The sequence below is a fragment of the Lissotriton helveticus genome, chromosome 2_1 (genome assembly GCF_964261635.1).
Source record: "Lissotriton helveticus chromosome 2_1, aLisHel1.1, whole genome shotgun sequence".
Classification (NCBI taxonomy): domain Eukaryota; kingdom Metazoa; phylum Chordata; class Amphibia; order Caudata; family Salamandridae; genus Lissotriton; species Lissotriton helveticus.
In genome coordinates this window covers 725,439,819-725,451,034 of record NC_136059.1, presented here as the reverse complement: position 1 = coordinate 725,451,034, position 11,216 = coordinate 725,439,819, and the positions used below count along the sequence as shown (strand labels likewise).

Here is an 11,216-nt window from a genome sequence, read left to right as displayed (position 1 = left end):
CTATAAATTTACACGAGCACCTCAAGGTTTCACAGAAAGTCCTAGTATTTACAGTCAAGCACTTAAAAGACAACTAGACAATATTCACATGCCAACTGACACTGCCCTACTCCAGTATGTCGATGATCTGTTAATTACAGCCCGTTCTGAACGTGACTGCGAGCGTGCGTCACTGACAGTCTTGTATTTCCTGGCCGAGATGGGGCACAAGGTGTCCCCTTCAAAGCTTCAGTTCTGTGTCCAGCAAGTGGTCTACTTGGGACACTTACTGTCCAAGAGGGGTAGGCAGTTGACACCTGACCGTATCCAGTTAATAGCACATCTTCCACAGCCCAAGACTCAGAAGGAGGTACGAGCTTTCATCGGCCTCACTTCTTACTGTAGACAATGGATTCCTCAGTACGCATTTCTAGCCAAGCCACTGATACAGTTAACGACACAGGAGGCAGCCGTATCGACTGTCCTCCCTTGGACCCAGGAACATACACTTGTTTTTAATGAATTAAAGAAAGCTTTATGTAATGCACCTGTTCTAGCAACACCAAACTACAGTAAGCCTTTTACACTTTTTGTTACTGAACGTGATGGTACTGCATTATCTGTTCTCACACAAGATCAAGCAGGACAATACAAGCCCTGTGCTTATTTTTCTAGCACATTAGATCCAGTGGCCCAGGCGCTGCCTGCGTGCCTCAAGTCAGTTGCAGCCACAGCTCTAGCTATCAGACAAAGTGATTCCATAGTGTTAGGACACTCCCTGACAGTACAAGTTCCACACTCCGTGGAAGTTCTTTTAAACCGAACACAGACCCAGCACTTGACAATTGCACGTTTAACAGGTTATGAACTGACACTGTTTCAGCCACACATAGAAATCAGACGCTGCAACGTTTTAAATCCAGCTACACTGTTACCGTCAGTTACTTCAAATTCTGCCACACATGATTGTGTGGAAGTCGTTAACACCATGACAAACCCAAGACAAGACTTGACAGATATTGCATTACCTGATCCCGACCTGACACTTTATGTGGATGGTTCATGTATGAGAACAAGTACAGGAGAACTAGTAGCCGCGTATGCAGTGACTACTGACACCGAAGTTATAGAAACACACCGTATTGACACCCTGTCTGCTCAAGCAGCAGAGCTAGTCGCTCTGACCCAAGCCTGTATACGTGCCAAGAACCTGAAAGTTAACATACATACAGATTCACGTTATGCATTCGGAGTCGTACACGACTTTGGAGTGCTCTGGAAAGAAAGAGGTTTCATGACTTCTCATGGAACTAAGATTCAGCATGGTCTCCTCATTCAAGCTCTGTTAGATGTAATACATTTACCGACAGCTATTGCCATTATGAAGTGCAAGGCACATACGAAAGTTACTGACATCATTTCCCAGGGTAACGACCTGGCAGATCGAACAGCCAAGCTTACAGCTCAGACTTCAGACATTCCAGTTAACACGACACCGACACTCATTCCAGATCAGACTACTTGTATGACAGTTAAGGACCCTACACAAGATGTAATAGATATACAGTCACATGCCACTCCAGATGAAATCAAGAAATGGTCCGAACAAGGAGGGGTCCAGACAGATCAGGGATGGTTGACGAAGGGAAAAGCCACATGGTTTCTCCCCGACTCAATGGTTCAAGTCATTATTAATACCGCACATAGTCCAGTACACCTAGGAGAAAAGGCCATGTTAGACAGTATCCAGAACATATGGTTCAACAAGCATTTACGAGCAGCAGCCAAACAGAAAGTGCGTACCTGCATGATCTGTTGTCAGTTCAATCCAGGTAAAAGTGTCCCGGTGGAACAAGGTGGATTCCAACCTACTGACCACCCTTTTTGAAGTCCTCCAAATGGATTATATTCAGATGGAGAGATGTCGAGGTTTCAAGTATGTCCTCGTAGTTGTATGTGCTTTGTCCAGATGGACAGAAGCATATCCTGTTCCAGATTACACTGCCGCGACCACTGCCAGGCAGTTGGTTCGTGAGTATTTTCCCCGCTATGGTTTACCAAGGGTCGTGTATTCAGACAACGGCCAGCCATACTCATCTGAACTCATGAAACAAGTATCCCTTCTGTTAGGGTACCAGTGGAAGTTCCACTGTGTACGGCACCCCGAAGCAGCTGGTCTAGTTGAGAGACATAATCAGACATTGAAAATCCGCATTGCAAAAGTATGCTCAGAGAAAGGTGTAGATTGGTTGGTAGCACTGCCAGTTGCCCTTTTTTATATGTGAATGGTTGCACACTCTAGATCAGGTCTGTCCCCGTACGAAGTCGTATTCGGCCGTCCTCCAAATATGTGGGGTACACCTATGCCCCGAAAGATTACATACGTTTCCAGTAATATGCTGACAGATTACCTAGCTTCCTTGATGTCTGCCCTACACTCTTGTCGTTCACAGGTTGCCGCTGCATTTCCAGACAACACTGAGGTGAAACCGCATGAAGTCGTTCCGGGAGAATTCGTCCTGGTGCGCAATTTCGATCGTTCAAGTCCGTTGGAGCCCCGTTGGAAGGAGCCCCAGCTGGTGTTATTAACAACAAGGACCGCAGTCAAGCTCGAAGGACGCAAAGGCTGGGTGCATACCAGCCACATCAAGAAATTCCATGGATTATGGCCAAAGACATTTATCAAAGAATGCCCTATTCTTAAGGACTGTCCAGACACAGACTCTAAACTTCCCCTGCTAGAGAAAACTCCGCAGCAGGAGTATAAAGCAAAACTCCGGTCTAGTAAAATAAGTCAGCCAGTTTAATTGTTTAAGTCCCTCTCGGGTGAAGCGGTTAGACAGGTTCCTGACATGTATGAGATAGACCCACATAGTGAGAGAGTTAGTCAAAACTCTAAAAGATGTATTATCGTTCTATTCTTTTTATTGTTTTTGAGTCTTATGGTTACCTGCATAAGTTATGCTTTTCATTTATGTTTTCCTATTTCACATGTACATATGTTTCCTAATGCTACAGTAGAGCACACATTTAGTGACCTGCCTCCTCACGAGTTATCCTATCGTCTTGCTATGCGTAATAACACATTTATCAGAATGTTACACTATTCACACCAGACCAGCAATGCCACTAATTGTTGGGTGTGTGGTCGACTTCCCCCTTTCCAGACACCGAAGGGAGTTCTGCCACTCTTTCCTTATCCGTTTTCACACAATGGTTCGTGTGGAGCATGGTCCACATTAACGTCATCCTCCACTGATATGTCCCTTCTGAATAGAACATGTTTCCCAGACAAGCAAGGTCTTTCCCATAGAACAGGGTTAGATCTAGAAAATGAAGTATATGATTTAGGTAATTATTCCTCGAATTTCATGGTTTTGAATGTTCAGTCCGATACTACTCCAGATTTGCCTGCTATTTCAGTCCTACCAGTTAAAGGCGAATTATGTGTCAGAAAGAATGGTTCCGCACATGTAGGACATAGTGATTGTACTACCGTGGTCGAGTATAGTGACAGTGGGAAATCTATTTTCAAAGCCTCACGTCATTCTTATTTTGTTTGTGGTCAGACCGCATATGTTCGTCTGCCCCTCGATTGGGATGGAACTTGTTACATTGCCTTCCTACTGCCACCAGTTTTTCTAGCCCCATCCGATTATCACAGAAACACACATCTAGTACACGTTAGACATAGAAGGGAGACTGAGTCCCCAATTGTCGATCAAACTGAAACTACTCTAGAACAATATCAAGACTTCAATAAAGGTTTCTTTTTCTTTATAGGCCCTGTCCAGAATAGTAAGTTAATACGTAGGTTAACCAGAACCCTTGAAGCAGTAGTGAATGAGACTACTTCCGCTCTAGGTAACTTAACCGAAGAGCAATCTGCCATTAGATTTGTCGTGCTCCAAAATCGTCTCATTCTTGACGTCATATTGGCCGATAGAGGAGGAGCTTGTAGAGTCATCGGATCTAGTTGCTGCATTTTCATTCCTAATAACGCGCCGTCTGTTTATTCAGCTATAACCAGACTTCATAAAATTGCCCATCAGTTACTCCAGAATCCAGGCACCTGGACATGGTCCGGTTGACTCTGGAGTATCATATCTGCCTGGGGATGGAAAGTATTGTCATTCCTAGGTATAGCAGTAATGATCATATTCAGTTGCTGCCTCTGTTTACAATGTGGCCCTGCGATTTGCGGCTTGTGCGCTACATCCTGTATTCCTAGTCCTAAGTCCCGTTCCAAGACAATTCGAGACGAGCAAATGATGCTATATGAACAGATAGATGGTATCATGAATATTGATGTTTCCTGATGGAAACGTAGGGCACAAGGAGGGAATGTGGAAAAGTAAATTTTGCCATGTTATATGTGCCTACGTGTTCCCCATTTTATGCTATATGTGCATGATCGATATGCATGTATCCCCCTATGATCGATTAAAGACGCAATTACAGTTGTGTCCAACTCTAGTATGTCAGTTTCCAGTTCTCGTGAAAGCAACAAGTATTAGGCCCATGTTACCACGATTTACAGTGTACACGTTAATTCATTGAATTGTTCCCGTTTCTAGGCCTCAAAAGGGCCCGGACACCAGATTCAAGCTCCAGTCTCCTGAACCCTCTCCGAGGAGCGATACAGCCCCCACCTGCATCCCTGACCCTTCACTTACTTTCTGCCGCGCGGTGCCCGGCCCGGCCTGGCTCTGCCTGCCTGTCTGCCAAGAGTATGTTATGTTTCTAGTTATCAGTCCAGCCTCTCGTCTTTGCATTCCTAAGCTACTGAACTGCATCAACAGTTCCAGCCATGGTCTAGTTTTTCTGTCTCCATGTAAGAGAAATACTGTATTAATATTCGTAGAATATTCCTAGCACACGCAATACATGTAGAATTATGCATGCACCAGCCTTAGAGTCAAGTAGCCTCTGCCCTGATAACTTTTAGTTTCTATCAACATGTACTCCAAACACCAGATACCAGATATGCCATAGGTACATGTCGTCCTGACACCGTAGACTTTAGTCTCCTCTTCTAGCGCAGAAGTCATAGCCCCCAGTTCTCCCTGGTAACACGTCATTGCCCGTTTGCGCGCACCACTAGGTTAAAGGTCCCAGCTGCTCTCAGGTAGCCCCCTCCATGTTTCCACCCCAGTTATGACACTTCTGTGACGTCTACATCACATGTCTATGTATACGCCCTGTACACGCCTTCTTGTTACACCCATTTATGCTTATCTTTCGCGACTGCTATGAGTTACGCCTACTGCTACGCCTACTGTATTGAATGTAATGTAATTGTTTTAGTATATATATACTGTGTACTGTTACTGAAAGCCCCCCCTTGCCATTCCCATTCCCTGGCAGCTGCCATCCATTCTATTTCCGTGCAGGCTATCCCGTTCCTGTCCCTTCCCTCATGCCTGATTAAAGCCTGTTAGACTCAGATACCTCGAATCCTGTCTCTTATTTATTGAGCTATCTGTTTTATTCAATGTATTCAAAAATAGTACCGGTAATTCATTATTTATTTACCACAGAGCACTCGGTTGTAAGGGAAATGATTTATTTTGTTAACATGTTTGTGACGCTGCCGCTCGGCCAACTGTGTTACTTTAGGTATAATTTTGTGTGGCTGCTATGCACTGGTACAGGTTTAGGCTGTATAGCGGCGCATATTGGTGATTACTTGCACTATGCTACGAGGCTGCCATGCTCTTGTATAGGTTAGGCTGCCAGCAGGTCCAGGGGCTGGACACTGCTCTCATGTGAGCGTGTTACATACAGAGTTCACCGTAACGTAAAGACCTGTGCTGGAGTGTATTCTCCCCCCCAGTCCTGTTTTCCTGAATGCATCCCCAGTAGTTCATACTTGATGTTCTGTGCAGCTTTTCTAAGATTGTTCAGGACCAACCGTTAGAATAAAGCTGCAGGAGGTAGGCGGTACGTGCCGCAAGCAAATATTATTCTCTGCTCTTGCACGTACGTCAGTTGAATAGGTTTTGTGTACACAGTATATACACATGTGAGCCTCAGTCGTGTTTAGTTAGAAGTCTGTCTGTTGCCCAGTAGGCCACCAGAACGCTTGACACTGAGGCTGTTTTGCGATGCCCTTTGGGCGTGGGCGGCCTTTCACCGCCCCCCCAGCCAAGGTCGGAGACGTTTAGCGGTAATGGGGGTAACTGGGCCAGTGCCCCCATTGCTGCGCTTGCATTTCTGGTTGATGGTCGAATTCAGCCGCTTTGAAGATACTTTCATGTATGCATTTATATAGCGCGGACTTCACCCGAAGGCGTCAGTGTGCTTCACAATAGGGACAGTAACGTCACAGGAGGAGAAATTCACTATTGAACAAATTGCAAAGCGGGGTTAGAAGAGAAGAGTGGCGTGTACATGTTGCACAAGACCTCCATCTGTGCAGCTTGGGTCACCGCTCTCTCGGGGAAGGGCGCTTGGTTGCGGCCATCTTGTTACCTAGGCAGCCAGAGGGTACTGCCCACGCGGCGGGTAGCGCAGCGGCCATCTTGGCGACATGCAATGTCCCCCACCCCGGGGACGTGGGCGCCAGGGTCCGGCCAATTTCCCACAAGCCCAAAATGGTGGCGTGAGGCACTCGTCTGAATGCCTCCCACCACACAACTCATCGTGATTTCGAGTGTGCGATGCGATTTCGAGTATTCATTCCGTCCCCTATGTATATGGTGAACTCGAATCGCTAACATATGCCTAGAAGAGGAGTTGGCTTAACGGCTAGAGCGCTCGTCCTCGGTTCTGGGAATCCGCGTTCGAGTCTTGGTAATGACGCCGAAAACGTACTGTGATTCTGGGCAAATCATTTATTCTACCCGCGCCTAACAAAAATGATAGTGCATGTTGTATCGTGTTTGCAGGCTACTTACGATGCAGTATATTCGATGATGGAAGGGTTTGATGGGGCAAGGTCAGGACATACCGCTTGCCGGTTCAGATGTTATCTCGGTCCATGTAACACTCCGCCGTGAATTTGTACGCCACTGGATGGCGCTGCTCCACTGTTCCTGCGTAGAAATATTTCCTTTCAAGGATTAATTGCGCGTTGTTTTCCAGGCATCTTAAGAGTTTTGGGGGGCCCTGGACCAAACATATTTTGGGGGCCCCGGCATGAAACAGCTTTGAATATTGTGGTCCAGTGTCAACATTTTACTCGCTCTGCTGACAGTGAACAGGCAAGAGTATTTAAAAGGACATAATGTACGTATGTCACCGGCCTTCGGTTGGTGGTGCCTGGTGAGGTACCAGGTTGACCTTGGCTTTTATTTACTATACTACACCAGAAGTAGCAGAGGGGCTTTATCTGGTAGAATAGTGACCTGGGGTATGCAGATATCTTTCAGGAGAGGTTATTTAAAGAATGCTTGGCAGGCAGTCTAAGACAGGTTCCATAGATTACATAAGCAATGGTGGCACATGCCAACTAATGGTTACGTAATCTAGGTTCAGAAGAGTGGCGTGTGTATGTTACACAAGAGTACCAAACTCAGAAGCTAACATACTTAGGGTGTCAGAGCGATGCATAGGAGAATTAGTTCTATTAATTCAAACCATGTTTTCTGCTTACCTCATGCTGCCTGCAAAAGTTGCAGCGACGTTTATTTAATTGTTTTATATTGCGCAATCATTGCCCGTGGGGGTCTGAGCGCAGTCAGAAAAGCAGTTGCATTCAGTGTCTTTGGTCTACATATTTTGGAAACAGATAGAAACAGCCAGAGTTGTTTAGGAACAGGAGGCGAGTGCAGGCGTTTCTATTTACACATTCCATGGCTGACTTTGTGGAGTGTGTACACTTCACATAGCTAACGCTAGTTTCAGGTTTTAAGTGACAAAGTGGGGGAAATATTTCAGGGTATAGCTTACTTGCCAGTACAGCAGGACATGTGACTTATGGGTAATTACATAAGCCTCAATGTACATGTAGAGGCTAAATGCTTTACATGTCAGAAAGTTTCCACTGAACCAAACTGGTAAGCTGCGGTGGACGTGGCACAATGTGTTTTAAGATAGCGGTCGAATAGTTGTCATAGTGGCATGACACGTTCCACACTATTGACCATGGCGCGGGAAGTAGGCATATGATTGCCTCTATTTAAACCACAGAAAGAGGGTCCCAGGGAATGTTTAACGACCTTCCAATACTACAACCCTGACAATTACTTGTATACCAACCTAAGAGTAGCACAGGGTCAAACAAACCTAGTGTGTATGCCTCGTCCGAATGATGGTGTGTGCTATAATCAAATCAAATAGCAAAATCTGTCAGAGGGTCTCTCCAAATGCTCAAAGAGATCCCATCAGACTTCCACCCTATACCGCCCTACATCATTTGGGAACCTTCAAAGTGCACATGGGAAATCGAGTACCCAGTGCAAGATTTGGCCAGACTTAACCAAATCCCTCACATAAATCCCAAACAGTCTATGATGTAATCAATATCAGGTATCAGGAGGTAGTTGAAAAGCAGTGCTAAATAATATAAACCAAAAAGTGTGTAAAGTGCTGTGGCTAAAATCGAGTAAAAGGAGGAAAATATGTTTAATGGACACCTCCCTACTCTCAATATTAAAAACAGTGCAAATGGTAGCTTTAGCAAATAACTACACAGATAAACAAAGTGGTCGACATGTTTCTGCAGACTATCAATGGGCCCATAGGTCACCTTGCTGCTTCATCAGGACCTATTTTCGCTACTGCTATGTGTAATAATGTGATTCAAATTAGAAAATAATGTGACAATTAAAATAAATATCACCTGAAAGTTCTCCTGTATTCAAATTGTCGGAGTGCACCAAGTGGACAAACATACACACACACAAAGATGAGAGAAATGTACATATCATTAGTGATTTTGTCATATTTAAAAAAAATCAGCTGCTGAATTAGCATATCCAGTCAGGTAAATGTACTGCAAAACATCATGTCACCTCCAATGGGTGTACCTTGAGAGCTAGACCTTCAATGTGTCTCATTATCATATGTGCGAAGAACATATAACTCACACTCACCCAATTTGTAGGAGAATGTCGCCCCCCCTCACCTGGCCACAGCTCAGGTAACACGGAGCACCGCTCTGTTCAAGCCAAACAAATGAAACAGATCAGAGGAAGCACCTCGCTGCTGCACAACAAAACTGCACGTCTTTACTAGATCTAACATGTGTGAATAGAACCTTAATTTCTTATTATAAACGTAGTAGTCATTGACCAATTAGGTCACCCTTTGGCATCCTAGGTGAATTGATGCACAGCGTCTGTACAAGTAGTCATCATGTTCACAAGAATACTAATGGAGCAGTGTCTACTCACAAGTCTCGTCATGGGTGAGTTTCTATGACCTGCATCCTATAGCGCATAACCTATTGTGATCAAAATGCATGCGCTCTCATAGTAGTTTGCTATGTCAACTACTCATTAGGTGCGGTAAATACGATGGAAAGAGCCCATGACTCACGCTCAATATACATCGCACCACTCTTTAAGGAAAGCGAGACAAAACCATCCACCGGCCGAATGCTGTTGAAAGCTATCATACGCCGTGTGTCTGTATCGTGACCCAAAAATACAGCAGCCATCCCTCGCGCCGTTTCTAAGCATGTAGAGAATGCTTGCTATCGTTTTAGGCAAGCGTGATCTCAGCTGTTTTGCCGCGCCCGCAGTTTTTTAATTACCCCTTCCAACAACTATCACAAACCTTCTGATCTCTCTGCTAGTCCAATTGTCGCCCAGCGGAGCCTGTCTGCCTACCTGTCCGTCGGTACTCCAGACGTCCTTCTGGGCTGTCTGTGGGAGGTACCAGACGGTCAGAAGGAGGTCTATTAGGCAGAATCCCTGGTTGGCTGACGCTGTGATGTCATATCAGCGCGCCCTCCCGAGGCTATAGGGAAATGTAGTACTTTTGTGTTTTATCGCCGATTTCACAGAGCTTATGTAGGTTTTGAATGTGTTCAAAAACACTTATCTTAATGTTTTGTGAATTCAGCTTGAGCCTTGCAATGATGCAATTTTCTATCACTTATTCCTTATTACTCGTTGTATGAGATAAATGCTCCGACCGCTATTCTACGCACTACAGGACTACAGATTATACTACAAAACCCCTGGGAATCTAGGGAAATGTAGTTGTGTCCACCCCGTTTTTATAGTTTTAGCAATCTTGTGTGCCAATACACTCCTCTTTGCCCCTGCTTTTTCGTGCTCATGGGAGAGCAGATGTTTAGGGGAGCCTGTGTGGAAGTGTGCTATAAGTATAGATGCATTATACTTAGTGACGCATTCTGCCTAGCGACCAGATGTCCCACCAGATATAGTCAGAAAATGGTCGAGAGTGAATTCAAAAACATGGGTATCTAGCCAATTAGTCTGTTGTCTTTCTCCTCTATTATCAGAGGCTCTCATGAAATGTCCGAATCATGAATTCCCTCCTTTCTCTCTCGAGAGAGCAACTGGTACCACAGGGACTGGGATGCGTTGTATGATGCGTGTCAGTGTCAGTGTGTTACAACGACATCCAAGGGATGTCTTCATTCATCCCGAGTTTGTCAGTCTGTAATTTATAGACCCATCTCTGCTCACGTTTGAAGAGGAAGCCACTGACATCTGTGACGTGTGTTGGTATTAGTGGCTGTTCTAAGACAGTCCAGCTTAGTTCTAAAGGACTGTGTTTTGCCTCTATAAAATGATTGGTCAGCCTAGTCGCTTGCTTGGAGCATCTACTTGAGCTCTTGAGCTCCGAAATGCGTATTTTGACCTTCCGTGTGGTCATCCCTACATACCGTTTTTTACAAGGGCAACTAATCAGATATATCAAATTGCTGCTATTACAATTTGTAAATCTGCGTTGCTCCCAAGGTCGATCTGTGCCAATGTCTACGGTCAGGGACTTCACTGTCTGTGGACAGGCTGCACAGCTACCACAGGGGTGATGGCCCGTAGCTGCCGGCATGTCCCATAAGGTACCTATTGCTCTTGGAAGCTCACCTTTGGGTCAAGTATGTACCAATCTGTCCTTGAGGTTTTGGCCTCTTTTGAACGCAAATAGTGGGGCAGGTAAGGTATCAGCTCCTGTATTTAGGATTTTCCAATGCTTCCTCACTATTTTTTTAATCTGATTTGATTCGGTGCAGAATGTTTGTACACACGTGATTCGATCCTGTTTAGGTTTAGGCGGCAGAATCTCTAATAGGCTATCTCTGTTATTATTTGATG

At 45.0% G+C, this 11,216-nt stretch overlaps 1 long non-coding RNA gene across 1 annotated transcript; it reads right to left on the bottom strand.

Annotated features, from left to right (window-relative positions):
- Positions 1-8,648: 8,648 nt before the first annotated feature.
- LOC144819482 (uncharacterized) lies at positions 8,649-9,803 on the bottom strand. Its single transcript, XR_013607395.1, has 3 exons — positions 9,756-9,803; positions 9,018-9,082; positions 8,649-8,776 (listed from the first exon to the last, which is right to left on the bottom strand). It is a non-coding gene; the product is annotated as an uncharacterized LOC144819482 (long non-coding RNA).
- Positions 9,804-11,216: the final 1,413 nt, after the last annotated feature.